The following is a 23,605-nucleotide window of genomic DNA, read 5'->3' on the forward strand; positions in this document are numbered from 1 at the left end:
AAGAGAAGGGGCAGTACTGGACCTAATCCGAGGGAAAGAAGCCAGACAAGTGGTAGAAGTGTCAGTGGGGGTACATTTCGGGGATAGTGACCATAACTCGGTAAGATTTAAGGTAGTTATGGAAAAGGACAAAGGTGGACCGAAAATAAAGGTACTGAACTGGGGGAAGGCCGATTTTAAGATGTTAAAACAGGATCTGGCCGAAGTGGACTGGGAGCAGCTACTTGTACAAAAGTCGACATCAGATCAGTGGGAGTCATTCAAAGAGGAAATAGTGAGAGTTCAGAGGCAACATGTACCCATTGTGAAGGGTAGGACCAACAAGTCCAGGGAATCCTGGATGTCAAGGGATATAGAGGATTGGATAAGGAAAAAAAAGGAGGCTTATGGCAGATTCAAAGCGCTGAAAACAGTGGAGGCACGAGAAGAGTATGGAAAGTGTAGGGGGGTACTTAAAAAAGTATTTAGGAGAGCGAAGAGGGGACATGAAAAAACACTGGCGGGCAAGATGAAGGAAAATCCTAAGGCATTTTATAAGTATATTAAGGGCAAGAGGATAACCAGGGAAAGAGTAGGGCCCATTAAGGACCAAAGTGGCAATCTGTGTGTGGAGCCAGAGGACATAGGTGGGGTTTTAAATGATTACTTTTCATCTGTGTTCAACTTGGAGAAGGACAGTGTAGGTGTAGAGATCAGGGAGGGGGATTGTGATATACTTGAACATATTAGCATTGAAAGGGAGGAAGTATTAGTTGTTTTAGCAGGCTTAAAAGTGGATAAATCCCCAGGCCCAGATGAGATGTATCCCAGGCTGTTACGTGAGGCAAGGGAGGAGATAGCAGGGGCTCTGACACAAATTTTCAAATCCTCTCTGGCCACAGGAGAGGCACCAGAGGACTGGAGGACAGCAAATGTGGTACCATTATTTAAGAAGGGTAGCAAGGATAAACCAGGTAATTACAGGCCGGCGAGTCAAACATCAGTGGTAGGGAAACTATTGGAAAAAATTCTGAGGGACAGGATTAATCTCCACTTGGAGAGGCAGGGATTAATCAGGGATAGTCAGCATGGCTTTGTTAGGGGGAGATCGTGTCTGACTAACTTGATTGAATTTTTTGAGGCGGTGACGAAATGTGTCGATGAGGGTAAAGCAGTAGTCTATATGGACTTCAGTAAGGCTTTTGATAACATCCCGCATGACAAATTGGTTAACAAGGTAAGAACCTATGAGTTCCAAGGCAATTTGGCAAATTGGATCCAAAATTGGCTTAGTGGTAGGAGGCAGAGGGTAGTGGTCGAGGGTTGTTTTTGCGAGTGGAAGCCTGTGACCAGTGGTGTACTGCAGGGATCGATGCTGGGACCCTTGCTGTTTGTCGTGCACATTAATGATTTAGACATGAATATATTAGAACACTACAGCGCAGTACAGGCCCTTCGGCCCTCGATGTTGCGCCGACCTGTGAAACCATCTGACCTACACTATTCCATTTTCATCCATATGTCTATCCAATGACCACTTAAATGCCCTTAAAGTTGGCGAGTCTACTACTGTTGCAGGCAGGGCGTTCCACACCCCTACTACTCTCTGAGTAAAGAAACTACCTCTGACATCTGTCCTATATCTATCTCCCCTCAACTTAAAGCTATGTCCCCTCGTGTTTGCCATCACCATCCGAGGAAAAAAACTCTCACTATCCACCCTATCTAACCCTCTGATTATCTTATATGTCTCTATTAAGTCACCTCTCCTCCTCCTTCTCTCCAACGAAAACAACCTCAAGTCCCTCAGCCTTTCCTCGTAAGACCTTCCCTCCATACCAGGCAACATCCTAGTAAATCTCCTCTGCACCCTTTCCAAAGCTTCCACATCCTTCCTATAATGTGGTGACCAGAACTGCACGCAATACTCCAGGTGCGGTCTCAGCAGAGTTTTGTACAGCTGCAGCATGACCTCGTGGCTCCGAAACTCGATCCCCCTACTAATAAAAGCTAACACACCATATGCCTTCTTAACAGCCCTATTAACCTGGGTAGCAACTTTCAGGGATTTATGTACCTGGACACCAAGATCTCTCTGTTCATCTACACTACCAAGAATCTTCCCATTAGTCCAGTACTCTGCATTCCTGTTACTCCTTCCAAAGTGAATCACCTCGCACTTTTCCGCATTAAACTCCATTTGCCATCTCTCAGCCCAGCTCTGCAGCCTATCTATGTCCCTCTGTACCCTACAACATCCTTCGGCACTATCCACAACTCCACCGACCTTCGTGTCATCCGCAAATTTACTAACCCACCCTTCTACACCCTCTTCCAGGTTATTTATAAAAATGACAAACAGCAGTGGCCCCAAAACAGATCCTTGCGGTACACCACTAGTAACTAAACTCCAGGATGAACATTTGCCATCAACCACCACCCTCTGTCTTCTTTCAGCTAGCCAATTTCTGATCCAAAGCTCTAAATCACCTTCAACCCCATACTTCCGTATTTTCTGCAATAGCCTACTGTGGGGAAGCTTATCAAATGCCTTACTGAAATCCATATACGCCACATCCACTGCTTTACCCTCATCCACCTGTTTGGTCACCTTCTCGAAAAACTCAATAAGGTTTGTGAGGCACGACCTACCCGTCACAAAACCGTGCTGACTATCGCTAATGAACTTATTCTTTTCAAGATGATTATAAATCCTGTCTCTTATAACCTTTTCCAACATTTTACCCACAACCGAAGTAAGGCTCACAGGTCGATAATTACCAGGGCTGTCTCTACTCCCCTTCTTGTCCTCCAGTCTTCCGGCACTATTCCTGTCGACAATGACGACAAAAAAATCAAGGACAAAGGCTCTGCAATCTCCTCCCTGGCTTCCCAGAGAATCCTAGGATAAATCCCATCTGGCCCAGAGGACTTATCTATTTTCACACTTTCCAAAATTGCTAACACCTCCTCCTTGTGAACCTCAATCCCATCTAGCCTCGTAGTCTGAATCTCAGTATTCTCCTCGACAACATTTTCTTTCTCTACTGTAAATACTGACGAAAAATATTCATTTAACGCTTCCCCTATCCCCTCTGATTCCACACACAACTTCCCACTACTATCCTTGATTGGCCCTAATCTAACTCTAGTCATTCTTTTATTCCTGATATACCTATAGAAAGCCTTAGGGTTTTCCTTGATCCTATCCGCTAATGACTTCTCGTGTCCTCTCCTTGCTCTTCTTAGCTCTCTCTTTAGATCCTTCCTGGCTAGCTTGTAACTCTCAAGCGCCCTAACTGAGCCTTCACGTCTCATCCTAACATAAGCCTTCTTCTTCCTCTTGACAAGCGCTTCAACTTCTTTAGTAAACCACGGCTCCCTCGCTCGACAACTTCCTCCCTGCCTGACAGGTACATACTTATTAAGGACACGCAGTAGCTGCTCCTTGAATAAGCTCCACATTTCGATTGTGCCCATCCCCTGCAGTTTCCTTCCCCATCCTACGCATCCTAAATCTTGCCTAATCGCATGATAATTCCTCTCCCCCAGCTATAATTCTTGCCCTGCGGTATATACCTGTCCCTGCCCATCGCTAAGGTAAACCTAACCGAATTGTGATCACTATCACCAAAGTGCTCACCTACATCTAAATCTAACACCTTGATCTTTATGTCGTCATTGTCGACAGGAATAGTGCCGGAAGACTGGAGGATAGCAAATGTTGTCCCCTTGTTCAAGAAGGGGAGTAGAGACATCCCTGGTAATTATAGACCTGTGAGCCTTACTTCGGTTGTGGGTAAAATGTTGGAAAAGGTTATAAGAGACAGGATTTATAATCATCTTCGAAAGAATAAGTTCATTAGCGATAGTCAGCACGGTTTTGTGACGGGTAGGTCGTGCCTCACAAACCTTATTGAGTTTTTCGAGAAGGTGACCAAACAGGTGGATGAGGGTAAAGCAGTGGATGTGGTGTATATGGATTTCAGTAAGGCGTTTGATAAGGTTCCCCATGGTAGGCTATTGCAGAAAATACGGAAGTATGGGGTTGAAGGTGATTTAGAGCTTTGGATCAGAAATTGGCTAGCTGAAAGAAGACAGAGGGTGGTGGTTGATGACAAATGTTCATCCTGGAGTTTAGTTACTAGTGGTGTACCGCAAGGATCTGTTTTGGGGCCACTGCTGTTTGTCATTTTTACAAATGACCTGGAAGAGGGTGTAGAAGGGTGGGTTAGTAAATTTGCGGATGGCACGAAGGTCGGTGGAGTTGTGGATTGTGCCGAAGGATGTTGTAGGGTACAGAGGGACATAGATAGGCTGCAGAGCTGGGCTGAGAGATGGCAAATGGAGTTTAATGCGGAAAAGTGCGAGGTGATTCACTTTGGAAGGAGTAACAGGAATGCAGAGTACTGGGCTAATGGGAAGATTCTTGGTAGTGTAGATGAACAGAGAGATCTTGGTGTCCAGGTGCATAAATCCCTGAAGGTTGCTACCCAGGTTAATAGGGCTGTTAAGAAGGCATATGGTGTGTTAGCTTTTATTAGTAGGGGGATCGAGTTTCGGAGCCACGAGGTCATGCTGCAGCTGTACAAAACTCTGCTGAGACCGCACCTGGAGTATTGCGTGCAGTTCTGGTCAGCGCATTATAAGAAGGATGTGGAAGCTATGGAAAGGGTGCAGAGGAGATTTACTAGGATGTTGCCTGGTATGGAGGGAAGGTCTTACGAGGAAAGGCTGAGGGACTTGAGGTTGTTTTCGTTGGAGAGAAGGAGGAGGAGAGGTGACTTAATAGAGACATATAAGATAATCAGAGGGTTAGATAGGGTGGATAGTGAGAGTCTTTTTCCTCGGATGGTGATGGCAAACATGAGGGGACATAGCTTTAAGTTGAGTGGTGATAGATATAGGACAGATGTCAGAGGTAGTTTCTTTACTCAGAGAGTAGTAGGGGCGTGGAACGCCCTGCCTGCAACAGTAGTAGACTTGCCAACTTTAAGGGCATTTAAGTGGTCATTGGATAGACATATGGATGAAAATGGAATAGTGTAGGTCAGATGGTTTCACAGGTCGGCGCAACATCGAGGGCCGAAGGGCCTGTACTGCGCTGTAATGTTCTAAATAAATAAATCCATTTTTTACCTGGCCGGGTTCATTACCCAGTACCAAATCCAATGTGGCATCGCCCCTGGTTGGCCTGTCTACATACTGTGTCAGAAAACCCTCCTGCACACACTGGACAAAAACTGACCCATCTAAAGTACTCGAACTATAGTATTTCCAGTCAATATTTGGAAAGTTAAAGTCCCCCATAACAACTACCCTGTTACTCTCGCCCCTGTCGAGAATCATCTTCGCTATCCTTTCCTCTACATCTCTGGAACTATTCGGAGGTCTATAGAAGACTCCCAACAGGGTGACCTCTGCTCTCCTGTTTCTAACCTCGGCCCATACTACCTCAGTAGACGAGTCCTCAAACGTCATTTCTGCCGCTGTAATACTCTCCTTGATTAACAATGCCACACCCCCCCCTCTTTTACCATCTTCTCTGTTCTTACTGAAACATCTAAATCCCGGAACCTGCAACATCCATTCCAGCCCCTGCTCTACCCATGTCTCCGAAATGGCCACTGCATCGAGATCCCAGGTACCAACCCATGCTGCAAGCTCACCCACCTTATTCCGGATGCTCCTGGCGTTGAAGTAGACATACTTTAAACCAAGTTCTTGCTTGCCAGTGCCCTCTTGCATCCTTGTAACCTTATCCCTGACCTCACTACTCTCAACATCCTGTGCACTGGAACTACAATTTAGGTTCCCATTCCCCTGCTGAATTAGTTTAAACCCCCCCGAAGAGCACTAGCAAATCTCCCCCCCAGGATATTGGTACCCCTCTGGTTCTACAAACCATCCTGTTTGTAGAGGTCCCACCTACCCCAGAAAGAGCCCCAATTATCCAGGAAACCAAAACCCTCCCTCCTACACCATCCTTGCAGCCACGTGTTCAACTCCTCTCTCTCCCTATTCCTCGCTTCGCTATCACGTGGCACGGGCAACAACCCAGAGATAACAACTCTGTTTGTTCTCGCTCTAAGCTTCCACCCTAGCTCCCTGAATTTCTGCCTTAAATCCCCATCTCTCTTCCTATCTATGTCGTTGGTGCCTATGTGGACCACGACTTGGGGCTGCTCCCCCTCCTTCTTAAGGATCCCAAAAACACGATCCAAGACATCACGAACCCTGGCACCTGGGAGGCAACACACCAACCGTGAGTCTCTCTCGTTCCCACAGAACCTCCTATCTGTATATAGGAGGTATGATCAGTAAGTTCGCAGATGACATGAAAATTGGTGGTGTCGTAAATAGTGAGGAGGAAAGTCTTAGCTTACAGGATGATATAGTTGGGCTGGTAAGACGGGCGGAGCGGTGGAAAATGGAATTTAATCCTGAAAAGTGTGAGGTGATGCATTTTGGGAGGGCTAACAAGGCAAGGGAATAACAATGGATGGTAGGATCCTAGGAAGTACAGAGGATCAGAGAGACCTTGGTGTACTTGTCCATAGATCACTGAAGGCAGCAGCACAGGTAGATAAGGTGGTTAGGAAAGCATATGGGATACTTGCCTTTATTAGCCGAGGCATAGAATAGAAAAGCAGGGAGGTTATGATGGAGCTGTATAAAATGCTGGGAAGGCCACAGCTGGAGTATTGTGTACAGTTCTGGGTACCACACTATAGGAAGGATGTGATTGCACTGGAGAGGGTGCAGAGGAGATTCACCAGGATGTTGTTTGGGCTGGAGCATTTCATAAGAGAGACTGAAAAGGCTCGGGTTGTTTTCTTTAGAGCAGAGAAGGCTGAGGGGAGACATGATTGAGGTATACAAAATTATGAGGGGCATTGATAGGTTCGGTAGGAAGAAACTTTTTCCCTTAGTGGAGGGGTCAATAACCAGGGGACATAGATTTAAGGTAAGGTGCAGGAGGTTTAGAGGGGATTTGAGGAAAAGATTTTTCACCCAGAGGGTGGTTGGAATCTGGAACGCACTGCCTGAAAGGGTGGTAGAGGCAGGAACCCTCACAACATTTAAGAAGTATTTAGATGAGCACTTGAAATACCATAGCGTACAAGGCTACAGGCCAAGTGCTAGAAAATGGGATTAGAATAGTTAGGAGCTTGATGGCCGGCACAGACACGATGGGCCGAAGGACCTGTTTCTGTGCTGTGTAACTCTATGACTCTAATATTTAGTACCCAGTCCTTTCTTTTTGTGAGCCAAGTCTCTGTTGTATTCCCATGTGACCATCTGTGCCTGCAGCTCACCAACCTTATTCACCATGCTTTGTGCATTGCCTCTGTGCACTGTTAACCTAATTTAGACCTTACTGCATTACATCTTTGTCTGACTCCAACCAATACCTTACTTTTTCATACTCTAGTACCATCTGCTTCTCCAATCCTTTGTGCACCTTGCTTATCCTTCCTAATGCTAAATCCTTGTTCCCATCCCGCTTCCAAGTTAGTTTAAACCCTCCCAAATAGCATCGGTAAACTGCCCCACAAGGACATTGGTTACGGCTCTGTTTAGATGCAACCCATCTGACCTGCACAGGTCCCACCTCCTCCAAAACTGATCCCAATGTCTCAGGAATCTAAAACCCTCCCTCCTGCACCATCCCTCCAGCCATGCATTCATCTGTTCTATCCTCCTATTGCTGTACTCACTAGTGGGTGGCACCAGGAAAAATCTGGAGCAGGACATTTGGGGTCCTGCTTGCGAGTCTCTTTCCTAGCTCCCTAAACTCTGCCGGCAGGACCTCATCCATCTTTCTACCTATGCCATTGGTACCCATATGGACCACAACCTCTGCTGTTCACCCTCCACTCTCAAATGCTCTGCTACTGCTCAGTGACATCCTTGACCCTGGCACCAGGCAACGCAACATCCTGGATTCACATCTGTGACAGCAGAATGGCTGTCTATTTCCCTAACTATAGAATCCCCTCTCTATTGCTTTCCCAGTCTTCCTCCTGCCCCTCTGTACAGATGAGCTGCCCATGGTGCTATGGATTTTCCTTTGGCTGCATTCTCCAGAGGAACCATCACTCTCACCAGTATTAAGAACTGAATACAAGTTGGGGAGTGAGATGCACTCAAGGGACTCCTACACTGCCTGCCTGGTCCTCCTTGACTGCCTGGTGGTCACCCATTCCCTCCCTGCCTGCACACCCTTAAGCTGCGGGGTGACCACATCCAGAAATCCACATAGATCTCACCCTTACAGCTGCACTGTAGTGATGCCAGCTGCTGTTCAAGCTCCAGAACCCAGAGCTCGAGCTACTCTCGCTGATGACACTTCCTGCACATGTGACTGATTAGGACACAAGAAGTGTCCTCGTGTTCCCACATGGAACAGGATGCACACTCCATGGGACTGAGCTGCCCTGCCATGCCTCAATTTATTAGACTAACTAAAAACTTAACAGAGATAAACTAAAGACTTATTAAAGACTTATATAAAAAAAAACGCACCAGCTACTCACCAATACACACCTTCCTTTGTGGTGACGACAATTAGTATTTTTTTAACCTCACTCCCTGATACTTGCACTCACTCTGCTCTGCTGCTTCACCCCCAAACTCCTTCAGCTTCACACTCCTTACCTCCAAGCTCTCCGAACAACCAATCACCTGCCTGCTGTCCTGGGAGGTCACTCCTTGATTTTTTGCCAGGAATCCTCACTCCGACCAGCAGACCCATTCATCCGCCTCCAGCATTCTCCCTCCACCTGGACCCCTCCCGCTGGCCTCTTACCCGCTCTTGATCTTTTCATTGAGAACTGTCAGTGAGACATCGGCCATCTCAATTTCTCTGCTCCCCTCACTCAGGCTAACCTGTCTTCCTCTGAACCTGCTGCACTCCATTCTCTCAGGTCTACCAGGAGTCCTCACCCCGGCCAGCAGACCCATTCACCCACCTCCAGCATTCTCCCTCCACCTGGACCCCTCCCCTTGGCTTCTTACCCACTTTGATCTTTTCTTTGAGAACTGTCGGTGAGACATCGGCCGACTCAATTTCTCTGCTCTCCTCACTCACTCTAACCTGTCTCCCTCTGAACTTGCTGCACTCTGTTCTCTCAGGTCTAATTCATCCTTGATCTTTTGTTGATTTGTTTTCGCAGTATTCCTTCTAACTCCCGTTGACTCTCCGCCTTTGCTTTTACCTGTTGGTCTCTGCCACAGTTTTCCCCAGGTTTGCTCTCTCTGGTCTCACTGTCTCCCCACTGCCTCTTTTTTTACCTGTTGGTCTCCAGCACAGTTTCCCCTCAGGCTCGCTCTCTCTGTTCTCTTTAACTGCCCACCACTGCATTTATCTATTGGTCTCTGCCACTGTTTTACCTCAGGCTCACTTTCTCTGACCCCTGCTGCCACTTTTACCTGGTATTCTCCAGCACTGTTACCCTCAGGCTTGCTCTCTCTGACTCATGAGTTCATCTAAAACATTCCTGCCCGCATCCTAACTCGCACAAAGTTCCAATTACCAGTCATCCCTTTTCTCGCTGACCTATTTTGAGCTTCTGGTCCTCAAATCCCTTCATGGTTTTGCCCCTCCTTATCTCTGTAACCTCTTGGAGTCCTACTACCCTCTAAGAACACTGCGTTCCTTGAATTCTGGCCTCCTGTGCATCCCCACTCCCTTAATCAAAACGTGTTGAGGTCTTCAGCCATCTAGGCCCTCAGTTCTGGAATTCCCTTCCTAAATCTTTCTGCCTCTCCATATCTCCTCCTTTAAGATACTCTTTAAACCTATCTCTTTAACCAAACTTCTGACCATCTGTCCTAATTTTCCCTACTTTGGCTGGGTGTCAATTCTTTCATCTGATTACCCTCTTGTGAAGCACTTTGGGACCCTTTATGACGTTAAAGGTGTTATATAAATGCAAACTTGCTTACCAAAATGTTGGTGCATGGATGATCACCTAGCAACTCTGAATATCCATAGTTCTGAGTATGAAGATTTCCTATACACATGAACATCACAAAATACCTTGCAGGGCAGAATATTACCTGTGCTTCATTTAAATATTATAATACAACTCTTGCTATTTATTTTGTCCAAAATGTGTAATAATCCAGTGTTATAGATTTCTAGCCAATTTTCCAACCAGGTTTGCTTTACACCTGTTTTTCAGTCAAACTCAAAGAGAAAATCTACACCATTGTTTTAATGGAAACATATTTGGCAAACCTTTTATTGTTTGAGGGAAGAACTGTATTATTTTGTGACAATAGCACGCCAAAATCATACAATACATTTTTGTCATTGCCTGGTGTAATTACAAACTAGCAGGGGAAAGCTTGTTCCCTCTTATTCATCAATAGGATGTCTGTTTAAATTAGGAATCAGATATTGCACACAGCAGGAATGCAAGAAATAGGGGTTGTTTTCAGTGTGATACTTTTCAGAACGTTAAACCAGGTATTATAAACCTGCTTTATCTAGCTTGAGGTCATGTGACATCACTAAAATCTGTTCCAGGATAAAGATAATTGTAAACAAACAATTTTGATAATCAGTACCATATGCTAATCCTCATACAAGCAAATTCAACAAGTCGAATTTAAATTAAACTTCAAAATACATACAATCTTAACTAGCTGAATAAGATTGTTATGAGGGGAAGCATAGGGTAAAGATTACAAGTTATGTTCTGTGCTTCAAAGCCGCATTTTTAACAATGCTTTGTTCTTCCACAAAGCAGCATTTCCATCAGGGTGGTCTGCAGGACCCCCTAAATAAAAAGCTCTTGGTTATCTACTCTACCACCCAGGGGTTTTCAAGAAGAATGATGCTAAACTCGACATCATCAGATCACTGGCTGGGGAAGGACAATGTAAGGGGACCTCATTTTGCTGACTACTCTTTGAAATTTATAGGAGTGATTCTGTTAGGACTCCCTAACAATGAGCAGATTTAGTGAACATTTGGACAGCAGGCTACAGAAACTGTTATTTGCTGGGGCTGTTGGAAAGGTTAAAATCAGCCAAAAGCAAAATACTGCGGATGCTGGAAATCTGAAAAACAAACAGAAAATGCTGGAAATACTCAACAGGTCAGGCAGCATCTGTGGAGAGAAAAGCAGAGTTAACGTTTCAGACTGAAACACTGGGTTGAATTTTATGCTCCTGTTTGAAGGCTGCATCATTGACGTGGGGGCCGGAGAAACCATGCGATGCCGCCCACCATGGAACCCAATGCCGTAACGCTCTTTTCCGATTTTGTCAGAGGTGGGGAAGTAGTGGTAGCACTGACGCCTCGACACGACGGCATCATCATTTAAATGTTTTACATACTGATTTAAATGCATTTGAATGTCATTCACTGCGATCCAACGAAGTGTTCGTAATTTTGTATTTGATGTGTGGCACTCACATGCTTTCAGTTCCTCAACTATTAAAAGCTGGCACCACCGAGGTGAGACTCCTCAGTGCCTTGAAAGAGAAAATAACTTCACCAGAGTTTTTTTTAGGGGAAGTGGGGTTTACAGTACACATTGCCATTATGCTGAATCTGTAAGGGGATTCTCTGTGAAGGCGGATGGGAGAGAATTTCTGAAAGGGTATTGTGTGTGAACAGTGTCGGGGGAATCTCTGAAAGGGTATTGTGTGTGAAGAGGGGGAATCTCTGAAAGGGAATTGTGTGTGAACAGTGTCGGGGGAATCTCTGAAAGGGTATTGTGTGTGAACAGTGTCGGGGGAATCTCTGAAAGGGTATTGTGTGTGAACAGTGTCGGGGGAATCTCTGCAAGGGTATTGTGTGTGAACAGTGTCGGGGGAATCTCTGCAAGGGGATTGTGTGTGAACAGTGTCGGGGGAATCTCTGCAATGGGATTGTGTGTGAACAGTGTCGGGGGAATCTCTGCAATGGGATTGTGTGTGAACAGTGTCGGGGGAATCTCTGCAAGGGGATTGTGTGTGAACAGTGTCGGGGGAATCTCTGCAATGGGATTGTGTGTGAACAGTGTCGGGGGAATCTCTGAAAGGGTATTGTGTGTGAAGAGGGGGAATCTCTGGAAAGGAATTGTGTGTGAATAGTGTCGGGGGAATCTCTGAAAGGGTATTGTGTGTGAAGAGGGGGAATCTCTGGAAGGGAATTGTGTGTGAATAGTGTCGGGGGAATCTCTGCAAGGGAATTGTGTGTGAACAGTGTCGGGGGAATCTCTGAAAGGGTATTGTGTGTGAAGAGGGGGAATCTCTGAAAGGGAATTGTGTGTGAACAGTGTCGGGGGAATCTCTGCAAGGGGATTGTGTGTGAACAGTGTCGGGGGAATCTCTGCAAGGGGATTGTGTGTGAACAGTGTCAGGGGAATCTCTGCAAGGGGATTGTGTGTGAACAGTGTCGGGGGAATCTCTGCAAGGGAATTGTGTGTGAACAGTGTCGGGGGAATCTCTGCAAGGGGATTGTGTGTGAAGAGTGTCAGGGGAATCTCTGCAAGGGGATTGTGTGTGAACAGTGTCGGGGGAATCTCAGCAATGGGATTATGTGTGAACAGTGTCGGGGGAATCTCTGCAAGGGAATTGTGTGTGAACAGTGTCGGGGGAATCTCTGCAAGGGGATTGTGTGTGAACAGTGTCGGGGGAATCTCTGCAAGGGAATTGTGTGTGAACAGTGTCGGGGGAATCTCTGCAAGGGGATTGTGTGTGAACAGTGTCGGGGGAATCTCTGAAAGGGAATTGTGTGTGAACAGTGTCAGGGGAATCTCTGCAAGGGGATTATGTGTGAACAGTGTCGGGAGAATCTCTGAAAGGGTATTGTGTGTGAAGAGGGGGAATCTCTGCAAGGGAATTGTGTGTGAACAGTGTCGGGGGAATCTCTGCAAGGGGATTGTGTGTGAACAGTGTCGGGGGAATCTCTGAAAGGGAATTGTGTGTGAACAGTGTCAGGGGAATCTCTGCAAGGGGATTATGTGTGAACAGTGTCGGGAGAATCTCTGAAAGGGTATTGTGTGTGAAGAGGGGGAATCTCTGCAAGGGAATTGTGTGTGAACAGTGTCGGGGGAATCTCTGCAAGGGGATTGTGTGTGAACAGTGTCGGGGGAATCTCTGCAATGGGATTATGTGTGAACAGTGTCGGGGGAATCTCTGCAAGGGAATTGTGTGTGAAGTGGGGGAATCTCTGAAAGGGAATTGTGTGTGAACAGTGTCGGGGGAATCTCTGCAAGGGGATTATGTGTGAACAGTGTCGGGGGAATCTCTGAAAGGGTATTGTGTGTGAAGAGGGGGAATCTCTGAAAGGGAATTGTGTGTGAACAGTGTCGGGGGAATCTCTGCAAGGGGATTGTGTGTGAACAGTGTCAGGGGAATCTCTGCAAGGGGATTGTGTGTGAACAGTGTCGGGGGAATCTCTGAAAGGGTATTATGTGTGAAGAGGGGGATTCTCTAAAAGGGAATTGTGTGTGAACAGTGTCGGGGGAATCTCTGCAAGGGAATTGTGTGTGAAGTGGGGGAATCTCTGAAAGGGAATTGTGTGTGAACAGTGTCGGGGGAATCTCTGCAAGGGGATTATGTGTGAACAGTGTCGGGGGAATCTCTGAAAGGGTATTGTGTGTGAAGAGGGGGAATCTCTGAAAGGGAATTGTGTGTGAACAGTGTCGGGGGAATCTCTGCAAGGGGATTGTGTGTGAACAGTGTCAGGGGAATCTCTGCAAGGGGATTGTGTGTGAACAGTGTCGGGGGAATCTCTGAAAGGGTATTATGTGTGAAGAGGGGGATTCTCTAAAAGGGAATTGTGTGTGAACAGTGTCGGGGGAATCTCTGCAAGGGGATTGTGTGTGAACAGTGTCAGGGAATCTCTGCAAGGGTATTGTGTGTGAACAGTGTCGGGGGAATCTCTGAAAGGGTATTGTGTGTGAAGAGGGGGAATCTCTGCAAGGGAATTGTGTGTGAACAGTGTCGGGGGAATCTCTGCAAGGGGATTGTGTGTGAACAGTGTCGGGGGAATCTCTGCAAGGGTATTGTGTGTGAACAGTGTCGGGGGAATCTCTGCAAGGGAATTGTGTGTGAACAGTGTCGGGGGAATCTCTGAAAGGGAATTGTGTGTGAACAGTGTCAGGGGAATCTCTGCAAGGGGATTATGTGTGAACAGTGTCGGGAGAATCTCTGAAAGGGTATTGTGTGTGAAGAGGGGGAATCTCTGCAAGGGAATTGTGTGTGAACAGTGTTGGGGGAATCTCTGAAAGGGTATTGTGTGTGAAGAGGGGGAATGTCTGCAAGGGGTTTGTGTTTGTGTGGTGGGGGGCAACTCTACAAGGGGATTGTGTGTGAAGAGGGGAGCTCTGAAAATGTATCGGCTGTGTTTGTCGGTGGGGGGTGGCGGGGGTGCATTACAGGGTAGTTTTAACGATGTTGGTATGGTTTTGAAGGCTCACACTTTGGAAAAGTTGTCAGGCCAACATTAATCCCACCCATCGAGCCACCACAGGCATCCTGCAGAGCAAAAGTTGGCAAACATCTTTGCCCAGACAGGTTTAATTTTGCTTTGGACGAAAGACGAATGTCCCAGGGGAATAGACATGGGACTGATTCACCCTATTTTCCTGAATCCCCTTGCCGTGTTGAGGCACCTCCACCGGAGGTGGGACCAAGAGGGAGCTGCAGTTCAGGAAGAAGCTCCTAGACACTAACAGCAGCAGCTGGCAAGGCAAAGAGGAGCCCGAGTACGTCAGCATGTCTACCTGCAGCTCTTGGAGCCAAATTGTCAGAGAAGGCTGTGGCTTCCCAGGGAGGCTGTCACAGATCTATGCGGCCTTCTTAAGGATGAATTGCGTCCAATGGGTTTTCATGGTCATCCTATGCCTGTGGCCCTCAAGAGTACTGTGGCCTTAAACTTTTATGCTCAGGATCATTGCAGGGATTCATGAGGACATGTGTGGGGTCTCTCAAGATGAAGCGCACTGCTGCATCAAGGAGGTGACCAAGGCCCTGTTCATGAGGGCTGGTGACTGAGACCACTACAGGACTGACCCTGAAAGTCAGGTCAAGAGGGTCGTTTGGATTTGGGGCTATTGCAGGACTTCCACAGGTGCAAGGCGTAATTGACTGTATGATGTGGCCATTAAGTCTCTCACAGAACAACCAGCCACCTTCATCAACAGGAAGGGGTTCCATTCAATCAACGTGCAACTGGTTTGCGACCATCAAAAGCGCTTTCTACAAGTGTGTGCCCGCTTCCCGCGAAGCTGCCATGACTTATATATACTTTACCAGTCCCAGGTGCCACAGCTTTTCACTCTCCCCGCTCACCTTCAGGGGTGTATTCTCGGGGATAAGGGATATTCCTTGAAGACATGGCTTCTGACGCGTTAGGAAACTTGGCAAAGATGCGGAAGAGCGTTACAACTCTTGCCATAGCTTCACCCATATGACCATTGAGCAAGCCATTGACTTGCTGAAGACGAGGTTTCGAAGCCTCAATAGATCTTGTGGAGCCCTTCAGTATGACCCAGTGAGGGTTGCATGTATTGCGGTGGTCTGCTGCACTCTACATAATATTGCACTACAGAGGTGGGAGGCCTTGCATGAGGAACACATGCATAAGCACCAGACATCCTCTGACGAAGAGGACCCAGAGGACAGACATGGCCAAGCAGCAACGGAAGATCAGAACACAAAGATGGAGGGCAGACATGGTGAGCAACATGCAAGGGAGACAAGGGACTGCACAGTGGTGCAGTGGTTAGCACTGCAGCCTCACAGCTCCAGTGACCTGGGTTCAATTCTGGGTACTGTCTGTGTGGAGTTTGCAAGTTCTCCCTGTGTCTGCGTGGGTTTCCTCCGGGTGCTCCGGTTTCCTCCCACATGCCTAAAGACTTGCAGGTTGATAGGTAAATTGGCCATTGTAAAGTGCCCCTAGTATAGGTAGGTGGTAGGGAAATATAGGGATGAGGTAATGTGATAATGATGTCAGTATCACATTGCCAGTACTCTAAGGCATATGATTGGATTCCAAGAGTCACACTAAAGGATCTCGGAATGTACATTTCAAGCAATGAAGGCTGATTTAATTAAAGTTAACATGATATATCTATGTCACCCATGAATACTCATGTGTGTGTAGGTTCTTTTTTTAATATGTTTGGGGGTTCTCCTGTGCAGTATAACCCCTGCGCTAGCAGCTGGACTGGAGGTAGGTTGCTGATCAGGACGTCTCTCAGCGGTCGCCCTCTGGGTGCCTGAGACTTGGAGGGTCCCGGCTGCCTGAAGCCTTCCTGCACTGGGGCAGGACTGTCCTCAGGTGTTGTAGCTGCTGGAGCTGGACTCACTGGTGAAGGGGCTGAGGAGCCGGTGTCCACACTTGAAATGCCCTGAGGGGAGATACCAGATGTGGAGTGCATCCTCTCCTCATCCCAGTCAAGGCTCATTGGAACCTCCCTGCTCACCAGAGAAGGACTAGAAGCAGGAAAACTTTCCAGGCTCCTGGTCCTTCTCCCCCTGCCATTGTTGATCTGAACTCATGGCCAAGGCAAAGGTTTGCAGGTCATGGCACATCAGCGGAATATGGCTCTCCAAAAGGGTTGCCAACCTCTCGATGGATGAAGCCAATCGCTCGTATGCCTGTGACATGGCAGTAATCGTGGCATAGATGGACTACCCCCCTGTCCGCTCATGGCTGCGCATGGCCTCTGGCATATCCTCCAGATGTTGCTTTACCTATCTCTGCAACTCCAGCATGCCCTGCGCTATCGACAACAGAGGTCATCACCAGGCTGGGGATCAGCATCGGCCTGACCACACACAGTCCTCTGACTGTTAGAGGCTTTGGCTGTCTTAGCCTCAGCCAGCTGCTCAGGCGCATGTGTGGTACTCTCACCAGCTTGTGACCCTTATTCTACAGTCGAGCAGAAACCCACTGAGGTGAGAGTATCTGCGCTGGTGGAAAGTGCAGGAAAGTCATGGGACGGTGCATCCTCTGAGTGCTCCTCATCCTCAGAGGTTGTCATGAGTCTCTTGCTGTCTGCAGTCACCTATGAGTGGCAAACTGCAAGATAAAATTTAAACAAACATTTGAGGGTCAGGGTACACATTTCCCATTAGGGATAGCATGACATAGGTAATTCAACATGAATATTGTATATTCCTCTGATTGGCAATAATCACTCTCTGCAGTTGTGACCCCGAGCTCCATTACTGAGATGGCATGTCCACCTTGGCTATCAGCAAGTTCCAGCACCTCCTCTTTGGCCTGAGTTAAAGGCTGCAGGTCCAGCACCCCACCACTGGTCCTGGCTGCCTCCCTCCTGTTGTGGGCCCTCTTCTCTTGAAAGAGAAAGGATGCAGATAGCGACCATTTTCAAACGTCTCACCATCACGACAACATAACATGGGCCATTCATCAACACCTAGGGGATGTCTCATCTCTCATATTGAGTCAACCTGTCATGGGTCTCACTTGGGCTGAGGTAGAAATGAGGGAAACTTGTTTCACATTTGCAGTCAGTCATCTGCCATCAATCTGCTATGACCTTCCTATCCTTGGAATGCCTCTGGCACCCATGTGGCATAACATTTGTGGACAACCAGATCACACCAGGCAATTTCGAAGCATGCCATTTACCTGGGTTGAACACAGGTAGTCATTGACTCTATTCCAGCAATGGACCCAGTTACGACAGGTGACCCCACGGCTAGTAACCTCCTCTGCAATCTCTGTCCAGACTTGCTTGGTCAGGCTGGAGGACCTCTTCTTGCCATCACTGGGGAAAAGGACCTCCCACCTTTGCCTTGCAGTCTGGAGGAGAATCAGCAGGGACACATCACTGAATTGTGGGGCCATCCTTCCGCTGACATCTGACATGTTTGCCTGGAGGCTTGCTTGTTGATTGAGAGATTTAATTCAAACCACAGAGGTATTGCTTTAATACACTGCTGCTCAATACTCGGAGAGGCTATATGCAGGGCTGGCAGCCTTTTAAAGATGGCACCAGCACTTGCTCCAACATCAGGTGACGCCGTGAACGGAGTCTCCATTGCCACCCATGACATATGATTGGGGTGGGGGGTAGGGTGCGTCTTCATTATACAGAATAGCCACCTGCTGTATAATCGCAGTGGCCCTGCCACTGACGGCACATGCGGGACCACCGCCATTTTGCACACCTGCCAACACTCCCAGCGGCAGCGGCATAAAATCCGGCCCATTAACTTTGTTTTTCTCTCCACAGATGCTGCCTGACCTGCTGAGCATTTCCAGCATTTTCTGTTTGTGGTTAAAATAAGTCAGTTTGACAGAAACAGGATAAATCACTAAACTGTGAAAACTAAGCTGTTGAAGGAAGTCAGATAGGACATTGCAGAGACTTTGGCCACAATTTCTTGATCCACCTAAGATATAAATTGTGCTGAGGGTCTGGAGATTAGCCAATGTAGCACTTCTGTACAAAAAGTAAGAGGAAGATATATAGACCAGCTGGTGATCGAACATAAATTGAGGACAAACTTGTAGGGGTAATTCTGATGGGCGATATCGATTTAGCTACCCGTTGATTTCAATGGAAAGGCATCTCGGCCCTAAGTTCTGGAATTCCCTTACTAAATCTCTCAGCCTCTTCGTTTTTCCTCCTTTAAGATACTCTTTAAAACCTACCTCTTTAACCAAGCCACCTGTCCTAATGTTTCCTTCTATAGCTTGGTTTCAATTCTTTTATCTGATTACCCTCTCGTGAAGCACCTTGGAACCGTTTACTATGGGTGGCTGAGCCTATATCACATGTTTTATGCCATTGCCTCAAGTCAAAGTTTTACTTTAAGAATCCATAATTCAAGATCAAAATTCGGGAGCATTTAAAGATGCATGGCATAATCAAAAATATTCAAAACAGATTTGTTAAAGGCAAAAGCAAAATACTGTGGATGTTGGAAATATGAAATAAAAACAAAATGCTGGAAATACTCAGTAGGTCAGACAGCATCGGTGGAGAGGGAAAGAAAGTTAACATTTCAGGTAGCTGACTTTTCAACAGTTCAGCTGAGTATTTCCAGCATTATCTGTTTTTATTTGTTAAAGGTGTTACAATCAGGTGAGGAAGGGTCACAAGGCTCCCCACTTGTCCTTCCTCTTATTTGACCGCAACAGGTTTTATTCCTTTTTAAACAGTGGATGCGCTTACCACTTCAGTGAGTGTTTTACCTTTTACTTTGTGTGATCGTAAAAGAACCAATCGGACAGGTTTTCTTGAGTTTAAACAAGAAAAAGGTGAGTTTATAATCAAAGCAGAAAGTACAGAAAATCCTCAGCAGGTCAGGCAGCAGTTGTGCAGAGAGAAGCAGAGTTAATGTTTTAGGTCTATGACCTTTCATCACTGTTTCAGGACTGGTGAAAGGTCACAGATCTGAAATGTTAATTCTGCTTCTCTCTCCAAAGATGCTGTCTGACCTGCTGAGTATTTCCAACACTTTCTATTTTTATTTTAGATTTCCAGAATCTGCAATATTTTGCTTTTGTATAAGAGGTGAGTTTATGATACTTCAAAGTCTAAACCTGATCTAAATAAAAATAATAAAATTACCCTACACTTTCATGCACACACACACAAATAGATTACAGCATGATGAGGAATAGATTTATGTTGGATTAGAGTCCATAACAAATAAAAATAATACACAGTCTGTGGTGACGAGTGACTTTAGTGGTCTTCCGGTTAAATTTGTGGTCCTGAAGTTCTGCGTTGATAGTTGTTCCTGAGACAGTTGAGCAGAGGGCTTCCTTGTCAGTGTCTTTGTCTTGGATCTAGCAGCCAGCAACTAGGCTTTGCACGCCCCACCAGACCTCCTGGAGACAGAGAGAGAGAGAGAGACTGCCCTTCTAGCTTCTGCACAGATTGAGTCTCTGGCTTGTCTGCTTGTCCAAGGGAAACACCCAGCTTTCACAGAGATGGTCACATGACTGTCTCAGTATATTCTCAGGTACCTTCTAATAAGATTCAAGTTTAGAAATTTCAATCTCTCATGGTGTCAATGTTCATCTCTGGAGGGGTTCACCCTTTCAATGTTAATGTCCCAGCATGGCTTTGAATGTCTGAACAAATTATCCCTAATTTTATGCTTATACATCCTTATTTTGGACTCCCTCAACCAGAGAAATTAATTTCTCTGAATCTACCCTACCAAATTTTTTAATCAACTTAAACACCTCAATTATATTTTCTATATTCAAAGGAATTCAAGGCTCGTCCATGCAACCTGCCTTCATAATTAAACCCTTTAGTCCTAATATCATTCTGGTGCATCTGCAATGCATCCCCTTTAGGCCAATATATCCACCCTCAGGTGTGGTGCCCAGAACTGAATGAGGTACTCTAAATGGGGTCTAACCAGCGCTTTATATAACTGTGACATAACTTCCACCTCTTTGTATTTCAGCCACCTTGAGTTAAAGGCCAACATTCCACTAGTCTTTCCGATTTTCTTTTGTGCCTGTTCACTAGCTTTTAATGATTCTGTACTTGGATGCCTAAATCTTTCTGCTCCTCAATAGTTCATAGCATCTCACCATTTAGAAAATACTCTAATTTCTCTTTCTTAGGGACAAAGTAGATGACCTCACATTTTCCTCATACTGAATTCCACCTTCCACAGTTTTGTCCATTGTCTTAATCTGTCAATATCTCTTTGCAGCTTTATGCTTCCATTTACACTATAGTGCCACCTAACTTAGTGTTGTCAGTAAACTTGGATATATGGCTTTTTATTCCTTCACCTAAGTTGTGCATAAATACACTGAAAAGCTGAGGACCTAGTACAAATGCTGGGGATACCACCAGTCATACCCTGCCAATTTTAGTACATACCCATTATCCCTGTTATTGGTCTCGTGCCTCCTAAATAATTCCTTCCCATGTCAGTAAGTTTACACCAGTTCCATGTGCTATCATTTTTGTTAACAGTCACTTATGAGGAACCTTAACAAATTTTTCCTTTTCATGTATTTACTCAATTCCCTTTGGAAAGCTGCTAGTGAATCTGCTTCCACCACCCTTTCAAGCAGTGCATTTCAGACCATAACAATTCACTCTGTAAAAAAGATTACTCCTCATTTTTCGCCAATTATCTTACAACTGGATCCTTTGGTTACTGACCATCCTGCCACTGGAAACAGTTTCTCCTTATTTACTCTCTCAAAACTCTTCATAATTTTGAACATTTCCATTAAATGCCATATGGTAGAAAGTGGTGTTCCACAGGGATCGGTGCTGGGACTATTACTGTTAACATTTATATAAATGATTTGAACTCAAGAGTCAGAAGTACAATATAAAAATTGGCAGATGATTATAGTCAGTGCCTTCACAATTTTTGCTATCAATTCCCTCAGTGTCCTCAGATGTATCTGATCCGTCCTGGTGACTTATCAACTTTAAGTACAGCCAGCCTTTCTAATACCTCCTCTTTATCAATTTTTAGTCCATCTAGTGTCTCAACTAGCTCCTCTTTCATCATGACTTGAGCAGTATCTTCTTCCTTGGTAAAGACTAATGCAAAATTCTCATTTAGTTCCTCAGCCATGACATCTGCCTCTATGCATAAATCCCCCTTTTGGTCCCTAATTGGCTTCACCCCTGCTTTTGCTACCCTTTTACTCTTTATCTGTCTATAGGGGACTTGGATTCCCTTTTATGTTTGCTGCCAGTCTCTCCTCATACTATCTCTTTGCTTCTCTTGTTACTTTTTTCATTTCCCCTCTGAACTTTCCATATTCAGCCTGGTTCTTACCGATATTATCAACCTGATATAAGAGTCTAAATCAAATAGAGGATCAAAGGAATCTTCGGGTACAGATAAACAAGTCATTAAAAGCAGCAACGTATGTTAATAAGACCATTAAAAAAGTAAATAAAGCACTAGGATTCATTTCTGGAGGAATAGAATTGGAAAGCAGAGTTATTATGTTAAACGTGGTGGAAACTTATTGACCACAGAGTACTGTGTACAATTCAGGTCTCCATATTATAAAAATGATAGTGAGATACTGGAGAAGGTACACAAAATATTTCGAAAGAAGTTACCAGAACTTAGAGGTGTACCTAGTATGAAAGACTGAATGGTCTGGGGCTCTTTTTTCTGGAAAAGAGAAGGGTGAGGGATTACCCGATAGAGATTTTTAAGATTATGAAAGTTTGATATGGTAGACATAGAGGAGATACTTCCACTTCTTAAGCCTGTTCCATAATTTCAGTAGATTATGGTTGATCTGTACTTTAAGTCTATTTATACATCTTTGATCCATATCCCTTGATACTCTTTACCAGATAAAAAGTTTGTTGATCCCCATCTTGAAATTGTGAATTTACCCAACATCTACAACCTATATCAACATCTCTTCACATTGTATAGGTGCACCATGGAAGGAGTGGTCATGCCTGTCACATTGTTAATTAACCTGCCACTACTTCACACTCTTCTCCAAGGGAAGAGTGTAAATATCTGAAATCAAAAACTGTGGAGTTAAGAGGGAACAGCACGAATGGTCTTTGCCCGTGTTTTACTGGGGTTGCAAGATTGCAATCTAGCTTAAAGACAATAATGCTTCAGCTACACCTACCTGTGCTCTGTTCCCAATGTAGCAATGAGATTATCAAATCTAACATAAATATTAGATGACAGAAAAGTGTCTCCAAATTAAGTGTTTTGAACAACCTGTCATGCATACCCCCACCTGCCAAGAATGAGACATATTAATTTCATCATAGGAACATTAATTTTAAACTGTTGCTGGAGTGAAGAAAGGACTTATTAAAGAGATCACCAGACCTTTGACTGGAGGATATTTGAAAACTAAGAGACAAAGAACTACTTCCTGGGCCAATTAACCCAAATGGATTTTGATCATCAGACATCGAAGGTGTAAGGAAGCGCATTCCAGGGTTTGCTGAGATGATACAATCTACAAAGACAGTATTGGTTAAACCAACTGGTCACATGACTAACTGGCTGATCCAGGCTTTTGAACTAGACACAGGACAGTTTGAATTGAGACTGCAGAGTTTGCAACTTTAGATTAGATTAGAGATACAGCACTGAAACAGGCCCTTCGGCCCACCGAGTCTGTGCCGAACATCAACCACCCATTTATACTAATCCTACACTAATCCCATATTCCTACCAAACATCCCCACCTGTCCCTATATTTCCCTACCACCTACCTATACTAGTGACAATTTATAATGGCCAATTTACCTATCAACCTGCAAGTCTTTTGGCTTGTGGGAGGAAACCGGAGCACCCGGAGAAAACCCACGCAGACACAGGGAGAACTGACTGAAGCTGGAACAAGAAAACTTCTCTTCTGGCTGTCTCGCTCTTGCTTTCTCCCAAGCCACCGGACCCACGGAAGACACAAAAACCTCAAGAGAGAAAAGACTCCGATATCAAAACAAGTTGAAGCATGCAGTGAACCCCAAAGAACAGCAAGACTCACCGGCAACCAAAGACTCCACATTGAACTTAAAGGACTGTAACTATAATACACATATTGCCTCTTTATTCTTTTCTACTTTTTCTGTCTCTATCTGCATGTGTGTTTATCAAGTAAGCATGCTAGCATGGTCACGTTGCATATTCGTAGTCATTAATC

This window comes from Heterodontus francisci, chromosome 5, assembly GCF_036365525.1.
Source record: "Heterodontus francisci isolate sHetFra1 chromosome 5, sHetFra1.hap1, whole genome shotgun sequence".
NCBI lineage: Eukaryota > Metazoa > Chordata > Chondrichthyes > Heterodontiformes > Heterodontidae > Heterodontus > Heterodontus francisci.